The 10,846-nt window shown below is 49.8% G+C and overlaps 1 protein-coding gene across 1 annotated transcript in view; it reads left to right on the top strand.

The window, feature by feature from the left end:
• Nucleotides 1-701: 701 nt before the first annotated feature.
• Nucleotides 702-10,846, top strand: part of STEAP4 (STEAP4 metalloreductase) — a 50,346-nt gene continuing 40,201 nt past the window's right edge. The window contains exons 1-2 of the mRNA XM_068235485.1: nucleotides 702-1,021; nucleotides 1,149-1,330. The gene's annotated coding sequence lies outside the window, so the exon portion shown is untranslated. The remainder of the gene's footprint in view (nucleotides 1,022-1,148; nucleotides 1,331-10,846) is intronic.

Here is a 10,846-nt window from a genome sequence, read left to right as displayed (position 1 = left end):
TTTTTCAGCTGCATGATGACAAATATAAAATATTTTACATTTTACTTTTTTATTTATTTAATATATTTTATCCTTTCAAATTGCCGGGACAAAATCCGGCAAACTGGTAGAGTAGATGGTGTCCGGCAATGGAGGAATTGCTAATGGCTGCCACCTGTATCATCCTAGTTATGAAAAGAGAAGGGTGAAAAGCATGCACTGAAATGCTCATAGGCTTGAAGGAGTGTTTATTTATCTTTGTATGTGTCCGAGTGGTGCAACTTAATATTTTTAATTAAAAAAAAATGTTTGGTTTGGGTCCGCTTTAAGTTCTTTTGTGTGGGGCAGTTTGACTGGTCATGCTGTGCCACTGCTGTGATTTAATTGCCATCCACTCCTTTATGACTTGCTGCTGCTGTGTTCATAATTCACAATTCATATGTTATTGTTATGTTTCTATATGCCTTTCTGTTTTTAATAAAGTCTGATTTAAAAAAAAAAACGAATTCATTTTGTTTAGGTAAGCTCTCGTGCTACACTAAAGTGGAAAGACTGTACAATAAAAATTGTTTGGTGTATAGACAGCTTTAAAAGGCTCCCAGCCCCCAGGTCACATCTGGTGCTGCAGGAGTGGCTGGCACAGGTGCTTCTGACCTGGTACCTTGATGAGGGAGGGATTTACCTGAAACCAGCTAATCACTAACAGAAAGCAAGCACTGGTCCTGAGGGCAGTAGCATTATGAAACAGGTACACGTCTCTCTGGCTGGAGTGCAGCTAGAGGACGTACAAGACTTATCAGGACAGAACGTTTTACACGTTAGCTTTTTTTGCCAACTGAGAATTTTCCTGCCTTGTTTCAATCTGGAAACCCCTTTTGTTAATTTCCGGATGGCGGGGAGCTTGCGAAACGTCCGAGCAAAATAAATAGAGGAGACGGAGGATTAAGAGCAAGGATCAGAAATATACAGCAGCTGCAGCACTTTGACTTCACTTCCTCCAGAAGTTTTTCCACTTTTATTAAAAGCATCCCTCAGTAGTTGGGTAGGTGCCATCCTCCCTGTACTCTCTGCCCAGGCTTGCAGCCTTGGTAAAGAAAGTGAATTCCTTTGTATTTTTTTGTGTAAGCCAAGATTCCTAGTATGAGATTTTTTTTCTCTTTGGATTCCAGCGAATCGCTCAACAGAGTTCAATTTGCAGAAGGCCGTCTTGCTGGGAATTCTTTGGCCAAGATAGAAGAATTTGATTGGGGCTCGACAGACGCACGGCTGGACTCGCACTCGAGATGACCAATCTGCCTGTACTCCTTTGAGATTTGAGTGTTTTACTACGAAGTGCACCTGTCACTTGCTGGTAAGTAGGATGTTTAAAGTGAACCTAAACTGAGAAGGATATGGGTTTTTCCTTTTAAAATGATACCAGTTGCCTGACTCTCCCGCTGATCCTGTGTCTTTAATACTTTCAACCACAGCCCCTCGACAAGCAAGCAGATCAGATGATCTGATCTGAATGAAGTCAGACTGGATTAGCTGCATGCTTGTTTCAGGCGTGTGATTCAGCCACTATTAAAGGGAAGGTTCACGCAGCACCTAAAAAAAATAAAAATACACATCCACTTACCTGGGGCTTCCTCCAGCCCGTGGCAGGCAGGACGTGCCCTCGGCGCCCCTCCGCAGGCTCCCGGTCTTCTCCGGTGGCGCACATGACCTGGCCAGGCCGGCTGCCAGATCGTGCTCTTGTGCGCTCCAAAATGCGCCTCACGGGGGCGCGCTGACGTCATCGGACGTCCTCCGGGCTGTACTGCGCAGGCGCAATAGTTCTGCGCCTGTGCAGTACAGCCCGGAGGACGTCCGATGACATCAGCGCGCCCCCGTAAGGCCGGGAGCCTGCGGAGGGGCGCCGAGGGCACGTCCTGCCTGCCACGGGCTGGAGGAAGCCCCAGGTAAGTGGATTTGTATTTTTATTTTTTTTAGGTGCTGCGTGAACCTTCCATTTAAGCGAAAGAGATCACCAGAGCTGCCAGGCACTGGTATTGTTTAAAAGGAAACATGCATATCCCTCTCTGTTAAGGTTCCCGTTAACTTGGCATTCTCTGTGCTTGGGTATGTGTTGCAATCAGCAAAAGACGCTAGCATAGCTCCCAGCTCTCCCTTGTTTGGAGGGACGGACTGTTGGGACTTTGGGAACCTCATCCCTCTGTCCCTCTTTCTTCCTCATTTGTCCCTATTTCAGGACTGATGCACAGATCTATGTAAATGTATGTATATTTTCTACTGAAAAATGTGTTTCATTGGCTCCAAACTTAATTCCCATCCTTTAAATTTACACATTTCTTAATTTCAAATGTTGATATAAAAGTATGATGATAGTAAGGACCAGTAAGGTTTGAAATGTAAAATTACATCTTTTGCTTATGATTTTGTATTGGTATGTGTGGCTAGATGTATGGTGGGGCGTGAAAGTGCGGATAAGTGAATAATGGCGCGCAGCGCCTATGCGTAAAAAATGGCGCTGCATTAAAAATATACGCTTATCGCTATTTATCGATAGTACTGCATAATAATGGCGCACAGAGAAAAAAGAAAAACGCCACACAGTAACGTTATTTATCAATAGCTAACCTACATAAGCCAAACTGCAGACGTTATTTAACTGCAAAACGGTGAATGGATTTAATGTAACACTGTCAAGGTTAGGGTTAGGCACCACCAGGGGAGATTTAGAGTTAGGCACCACCAGGGGCGTGGTTAGGGTTAGGCACCACCAGGGGAGATTTAGAGTTAGGCACCACCAGGGGGGTGGTTAGGGTTAGGCACCACGAGGGGGGTGGTTAGGGTTAGGCACCACCAGGGGGGTGGTTAGGGTTAGTCACCACCAGGGCGGTGGTTAGGGTTAGACACCACCAGGGGGGGGGTTAGGGTTAGGCACAACCAGGGGGGTGGTTAGGGTTAGGCATCACCAGGGTGGTGGTTAGGGTTAGGCACCACCAGGGGGGTGGTTAGGGTTAGGCACCATCAGGGGGGGCTTAGGATTAGGCACCACCAAGGGGGTGGTTAGAGTTAGGCACCACCAGGGGGGTGTTTAAGGTTAGGAACCACCTGGGCGTGGTTAGGGTTAGGCACCACCAGGTGGTGGTTAGGGTTAGGCACCATCAGGGGGGTCTTCGGATTAGGCACCACCAGGGGGGTGGTTAGGGTTAGGCACCATCAGGGGGGGCTTAGGATTAGGCACCACCTTATGGTGGGGGGTCTTCGGGGGGTCTTCGGATTAGGCATCACCAGGGGGGTGGTTAGGGTTAGGCACCACCAGGGGGGTGGTTAAGGTTAGGCACCATCAGGGGGGGCTTAGGATTAGGCACCACCAGGGGGTGGTTAGAGTTAGGCACCACCAGGGGGGTGGTTAAGGTTAGGAACCACCTGGGGGTGGTTAGGGTTAGGCACCATCAGGGGGGTCTTCGGATTAGGCACCACCAGGGGGGTGGTTAGGGTTAGGCACCATCAGGGGGGCTTAGGATGAGGCACCACCAGGGGGGTGGTTAGGGTTAGGCACCACCAGGGGGGTGGTTAAGGTTAGGCACCACCTGGGGGTGGTTAGGGTTAGGCACCACCAGGGAAGTGGTTAGGGTTAGGCACCACCAGGGGGATCTAGGGGTTAGGGATAGGTACAGAGAGGGTTCTGTGTGTTAATGCTAATTTTCAATAAAATAAACAGAGCTAAATAACGATAAGGCTTTAACGTTAAATAGCGATAAGCGACAAATGGATTAGCGGCAACACTGTGCGCCATTATCAGATGGATACGTGAAAGTGTCCCTCTTTCTCATTTAAAAAGTTGGGAGACATGCGCTAGTTGTGTGTTTTAGTGTTAAAGTGGCTTTGCTTAAAAGGAACCCGGTGTGAGAGGGATATGGGGGCTGCCATATTTATTCCTTTTAAACAATACCAGTTGCCTGGCTGTTCTGCTCATCTTTCTGCTCAGTAACGTCTGAATTACACACCTGAAACAAGCATGGAGCTAATCTTCATATACTTGTTCAGGGTCTGTTGCTAAACATATTAGAGGCAGAGGATCAGCAGGACAGCCAGGCAATGTGCATTGTTTAAAAGGAAATAAATACGGCAGCTTCCATATCCCTCCCACCTCGGGTTCCATCCTAAAGAACGCCTGAAGGGAGAGGGCTATGGACGCTGCATTTTTATTTCATTTTGAGCAATACACATTGCCTGGCTGACTTGCTGTTGCTCTGCCTCTAATACTTTTAGCCATAGACCCTGAAGTGTGCATGATCTGAAGTTTGGCATTTGCCAGGTAAAAAAAATCACATCGCTCTAGTGTGATCCATCCCATACAAATACATTAGCCGAGCGCTTTTTGAAAGAGCTCAGAAGCACTCTTGGGGCTCGATTCAGTAAACGGTGCTAACCCAGTTAGCACGCCTAAAGGCTTTGGCCGTGCTAACTCGGGTGCTAAGTAGTTAGCACATACAAACTACTTAGCACCGTAGTTAGCACATGCAAACTACTACTTAGCACCGTGCTAACTAGGGTGCTAAGCTCCATGGTTAGATACCCCTGGTCCAGGGGCGTATCTGGGTAATATAGTGCCTATGGCAAACAATAAAATTGCGCCCCCCCACCCCTCAGTCAGAGCCTCCTTCCCCTCTAAACAGCATCCTTTCTCATGTACATGTATCATGGTTGCTTGTGTGTTTTGGCTCAGGATATTGCTGAGGTTACTTTTTTGGAAATAGCTCTTTATTCACGCTTTGTCCTCTGTTCTAACACTAAGCAAAGTGCACCCTACATGCATAAATAAAGGATACTGCAGCCGAAAGGCTGCGGAAAGATGAAACCTGCAATGTGTAGGGAAAGAAAAGGACATACTCACCGCTCCCCTCGCTCCCTGCCGTCGGGTCCCGCTCGTCAGCTACAGCTCCCGGTACTGGCCGACTCTCCTGACCCCTGACCCGGACATACTGCCCCGCGCATGCGCAGTATGTCCTGTAATCTTCGCTTCTGGCGTCGCATCATGACGCCAGAAGTACGGACACTCCCCCGCCTCCTGCGTGTGCGCTCCAGCGGCTTCACAATAAAGCTAGCATGTGGAGCCGCTGGAGCGCACACGCAGGAGGCGGGGGAGTGTCCGTACTTCTGGCGTCATGATGCGTGGCGCAGTATATCCGGGTCAGGGGTCAGGAGAGTCGGCCAGTACCGGGAGCTGTGGCTGACGAGCGGGACCCGACGGCAGGGAGCGAGGGGAGCGGTGAGTATGTCCTTTTCTTTCCCTACACATTGCAGGTTTTATCTCTCCGCAGCCTTTCGGCTGCAGTATCCTTTAAGTAGCCATGTTCCCTGGATAACAGCATTAATCTGATCTGAGGTCTGGATGACAGGGAGGCATGGAGACAGGCAGGCCGGTGCAGCATAGGGGCAGGCATGGAGCCCATGGTGTTTTGGTGCCCGTGGCACAAGCCATGCCTGCACCCCTCTAGATACGCCTCTGTCCTGGTCTTGCTAATTATGATCTTGTAAAAGATAGAATATTTGGAAATTTAAATTCAATATGAGCTCTATATATTATGTGACGATCATTATATTATTGTTAACAATACCTCTCATATTCCACAGTGATAATTGATGCTGAAGCTACTGTTGGAAAAGTTAGGAGGCGCACTGCTACACTGCATATTCTGTCATATGTTCCTTTTCTTTGTTGAATAAACAATGATGTTTAAAAAAACGAGGGTGCTAAGTAGTATACATGTGCTAACTACGGTGCTAAGTAGTTTGCATGTGCTAACTACTTAGCACGTGCAAAGCATGTTAGCACATGCAAAGTGGCTTTTCAGTGGCGTGCTAACACTTAGCACCCTTTTCTGAATCAAGCCCTTGGTGTACACCAGCCCAAAAAGGTGGGCTGGCCTGCTGGCTAGTCAGCGTGTTTAAATCTTATGAAAACATATAACTTTTTAGGGCTCAGACTAGTGTTGGGCGAACAGTGTTTGCCACTGTTCGGGTTCTGCAGAACATCACCCTGTTCGGGTGATGTTCGAGTTCGGCCACATGGCCGAACTAAGAGCGCATGGCCGAACGTTCCCCGAACGTTCGGCTAGCGCTGTGATTGGCCGAACGGGTCACGTGGTTTGGGCCCGAACGCGCTCTGATTGGCCGAACGGTCACGTGGTTCGGGTAAATAAATACCCGAACCACGTCATATCTCCGCCATTTCTCTGTGGGTTTAGCTTTGGGTAGGCAGGCAGGGTAGTTCGCTCTCCAGCCACGCTAGCCAGGGTCCCCCCCAGTCATTGTGTGTCGCTGCTGGGAACAGTAGTACACCGCTCGCTCAGCCACACTATATATATAGCATTGTTTACTGCCACTGTGTACCTCGCTCAGCCACGCTATATATAGCATTGTGTTTTCTGACACTCTGTGTACACGGCTTAGCCTGGCTATATAGCATTGTGTGTACTGCCACTGTGCACCTCGCTCAGCCACGCTATATATAGCATTGTGTTTTCTGACACTCTGTGTACACGGCTTAGCCTGACTATATAGCATTGTGTGTACTGCCACTGTGCACCTCGCTCAGCCACGCTATATTATATAGCATTGTGTTTTCTGACACTCTGTGTACACGGCTTAGCCTGACTATATAGCATTGTGTGTACTGCCACTGTGCACCTCGCTCAGCCACGCTATATATAGCATTGTGTTTTCTGACACTCTGTGTACACGGCTTAGCCTGACTATATAGCATTGTGTGTACTGCCACTGTGCACCTCGCTCAGCCACGCTATATATAGCATTGTGTTTACTGCCACTCTGTGTACACCGCTCAGCCAGACTATATACCATTGTTTACTGACACTCTGTGTACACCGCTCAGCCAGACTATATACCATTGTTTACTGACACTCTGTGTACACGGCTCAGCCTGACTATATAGCATTGTGTGTACTGCCACTGTGCACCTCGCTCAGCCACGCTATATATAGCATTGTGTTTACTGCCACTCTGTGTACACCGCTCAGCCAGACTATATACCATTGTTTACTGACACTCTGTGTACACCGCTCAGCCAGACTATATACCATTGTTTACTGACACTCTGTGTACACGGCTCAGCCTGACTATATAGCATTGTGTGTACTGCCACTGTGTACCTCGCTCAGCCACGCTATATATAGCATTGTTTACTGACACTCTGTGTACACGGGTCAGCCAGACTATATAGCATTGTGTGTACTGCCACTCTGTGTACACGGCTCAGCCAGACTATATATCATTGTGTCTACTGCCACTCTGTGTACACCGCTCAGCCAGACTATATAGCATTGTGTGTACTACCACTCTGTGTACACCGCTCAGCCAGACTATATAGCATTGTGTGTACTGCCACTCTGTGTACACCGCTCAGCCAGACTATATAGCATTGTGTGTACTGCCACTCTGTGTACACCGCTCAGCCAGACTATATAGCATTGTGTGTACTGCCACTCTGTGTACACCGCTCAGCCAGACTATATACCATTGTTTACTGCCACTCTGTGTACACCGCTCAGCCAGACTATATACCATTGTTTACTGCCACTCTGTGTACACCGCTCAGCCAGACTATATACCATTGTTTACTGACACTGTGTGTACACCGCTCAGCCAGACTATATAGCATTGTGTGTACTGCCACTGTGTACCTCGCTCAGCCACGCTATATATAGCATTGTTTACTGACACTCTGTGTACACGGCTCAGCCAGACTATATAGCATTGTGTGTACTGCCACTCTGTGTACACCGCTCAGCCAGACTATATAGCATTGTGTGTACTGCCACTCTGTGTACACCGCTCAGTCAGACTATATAGCATTGTGTTTACTTCCACTCTGTGTCTGCTGGGCCTGGGAACAGTAGTACACCGCTCACCTGCCACTGTATAGCATTGTGCTCTGTGTCGCTGCTGGGAATAGTGGTACACCGCTCACCCGCCACTGTATAGCATTGTGCTCTGTGTCGCTGCTGGGAATAGTGGTACTGTATAGCATTTCTGTACTGCCACTGTACTGCTGCCAGTCAGCGTGTACTGTAAGGATAAGTGAAATGAGGAAGAAATCCGGTGAAAGAGGAAGGGGCAAGGGAAGAGGTGTTTCCCCTGACGGTTCACGTACAGGCCACAGGGGAGCACCCAAGAAAACCCACTCAATACCGCCCATGTTGTCCAGGACAACAACCCTCACAGATCCAAAAGAACAGGACCAGATAATTACTTGGATGACCTCTCAAGCGTCCAGCAGTGGGTTAAGCAGCACCAGCACATCACGCACGAGGTCCGAGTCCTCAGCCAGTTACAAGGAGCCAGTGGGCACAAAGCTGACACAACCGGCAGCGACACCACGCACACAACTGCCAGATAACCAGTCCGATGAATTACCTCAGGACACAATGGGGTATTCGCAGGAGCTATTCCCAGCCCAACAAACTTCCACCTTTCAAAGGTCAATGGAGGAACAGCCAGACATGTTGTGCCCGGATTCACAACCATTAACTGTGGGAAATGCACCGCGCACTGAAATACAAGGCGAGTCCGAGGAGGACTCGGAAACCCAAATCCCAGAGCAAGTTGGGCAGGAGGGGTTGCAATTGCAGGAGGTCGGCCGACAAGATCTGGAAGACGACGTTGGAGTGAGCTGCGCAGAGGTTGTTCTGGGGAGCTCTACTCCACGGCGGCGGCCCCCCACAATGACATATGACGAGTTTGAGGAGATGGAAGAGGAGGGTATGGACAATGTGGACATAGACCCAGATTTTGTTTCTGAATGAGAACATCGCCGTCGTAGCAGCAGCACAGATGAGTCTGTTGAAGAACCCACTGCTGCACGAGTTCGCCTTGTGCCACAAGGTAGGCGGCGCGCAATTTCAGGCACCACAAGCGTGGAAGTTCAAGTGAGAGGCAAAAGAGGAGCAAACAGAAATCGCCAGCAAGGAGGCAGGTGCTCCAAAGTCTGGGCTTTCTTTGAAGACTGCACTGAGGATGTTACCATGGCGATTTGCAAGGTGTGCAAGACCCGCCTGAGCAGGGGGAAAAGTATTAACAACCTCTCCACCACCAGCATGAGCCGCCACATGCTATCCAAACATCCCACTCTGTGGGCAAACGCGGCAGGACAGGGTACCAGCAACACTGCCTCCCTTGGGTTCACCAGACTCACCACCAGACCCGCCTCAGCAGCAGCAGTAGCCCAGCCATTGCGTGGTTCACAACATTCACAAACATCAGACGACGCTGACACTGTCACTTTCCGGAGTAGTGCTCTTGAGGTCTCCCAGTGTTCATCAAACACAACAACCAACAGCCCTTCCGTGTGCAGCGCTACGGTTCAGTTGTCTGTGTCGGAGATGTTTGAGCGCAAGAGGAAATTGCCAGCAAATGACCCCCGGGCCGTAGCAGTAACAGCCAGCATAGCCAAGCTTCTGGCCTGCGAAATGCTGCCATATCGAGTGGTGGAGACAAACAGCTTCAAGGGCATGATGTCAGTGGCCATCCCACGTTACGTGGTTCCCAGCCGCTACCACTTTGCGCGCTCTGCAGTGCCTGAGTTGCATGAGCACGTGGTCAGCAAAATAACCCGAAGCTTGAAGAATGCCGTTGCCTGCAAGGTTCACCTCACCACTGAAACTTGGACGAGTGTGTTCGGACAGGGTCGATACATCTCCCTTACCGCGCACTGGGTGAACCTTGTGGAGCCTGGCAGCGATTCCTCACCTGCTACGGCGTGGGTGTTGCCCACGCCGCAAACAGCTGCACCGCCGTCCCTCCCACTGGATAACAACAGCAGCACCTACCTCTCTGACTCCTTCTCCTCCAACGCATTTCAAAGCTGTACCTCATCCGGAAACGCTAACCCAGCAGCAGTAGGATCGTGGAAGCAGTGCAGCACAGCTGTTGGCATGCGTCAGCAAGCGTTGCTGAAGCTGATCTGCCTTGGGGATAAGCAGCACACAGGGGAGGAAATTTGGAAGGGAATAAAGGAACAGACGGATTTGTGGCTGGCACCGCTGGACCTGAAACCGGGCATGGTTGTGTGTGATAATGGGAGTAATCTCATTCGCGCTTTAAGGTTGGCTAAGCTGACACACATCCCTTGCCTGGCGCACGTGATGAACCTAGTAGTTCAGCGGTTCCTGAGGACATACCCAGGCGTGGCCGATCTTCTGTTGAAGGTGCGTCGAGTGGCCAAACATTGTAGAAATTCCAGTACTGCTTCGGGGGCACTCACCAAGATGCAGGAGCGCTTCAATCTCCCCCACCATCGCTTGCTGTGTGATGTCCCTACGCGCTGGAATTCTACGCTGCACATGCTAGCACGCTTTTGTGAGCAGAAGAGTGCAGTGGTCCAGTACATGACGGCGCAGTACCGAGGCGCATCCGGACAGCTGCCAAGCTTCTGTGGATCCGATTGGGCCAACATGTTGGACCTCTGCCAAGTCCTCCAAAATTTTGAGCAATCCACGTTGCTTGTGAGCAGTGACAACTCTTCAGTCAGCATTACCATACCACTGCTGTGTTTACTGAAGAGGTCAATGTTGAAAATCAAGGAAACAGCTGTCATGATGCAACTGGGGGAATCTGAAGGAGAAAACGATCAGCGTGATGGTACCAACATCAGGCCATCCGCCTCAGGGAACGCTGGCTCCAGCAGCTATGACGAAGAAGAGGAGGAGGAACAGCTGGAGTTGGAGCAGGAATTTCATGCCACCACTGACGAGGGCCAGAGCGGTGCACGTTGGACTTCCACAATTCAGCGCGAATGGTCAGCAGAAGCAGACCAGGAGGAAGGTGACGACTATGATGCATCACAACAACTATCACA

The sequence above is a fragment of the Hyperolius riggenbachi genome, chromosome 5, assembly GCF_040937935.1.
Source record: "Hyperolius riggenbachi isolate aHypRig1 chromosome 5, aHypRig1.pri, whole genome shotgun sequence".
Lineage (NCBI taxonomy): Eukaryota > Metazoa > Chordata > Amphibia > Anura > Hyperoliidae > Hyperolius > Hyperolius riggenbachi.
The sequence above is the reverse complement of the archived record's forward strand: the minus strand, read 5'-3'. Positions and strand labels throughout refer to the sequence as shown.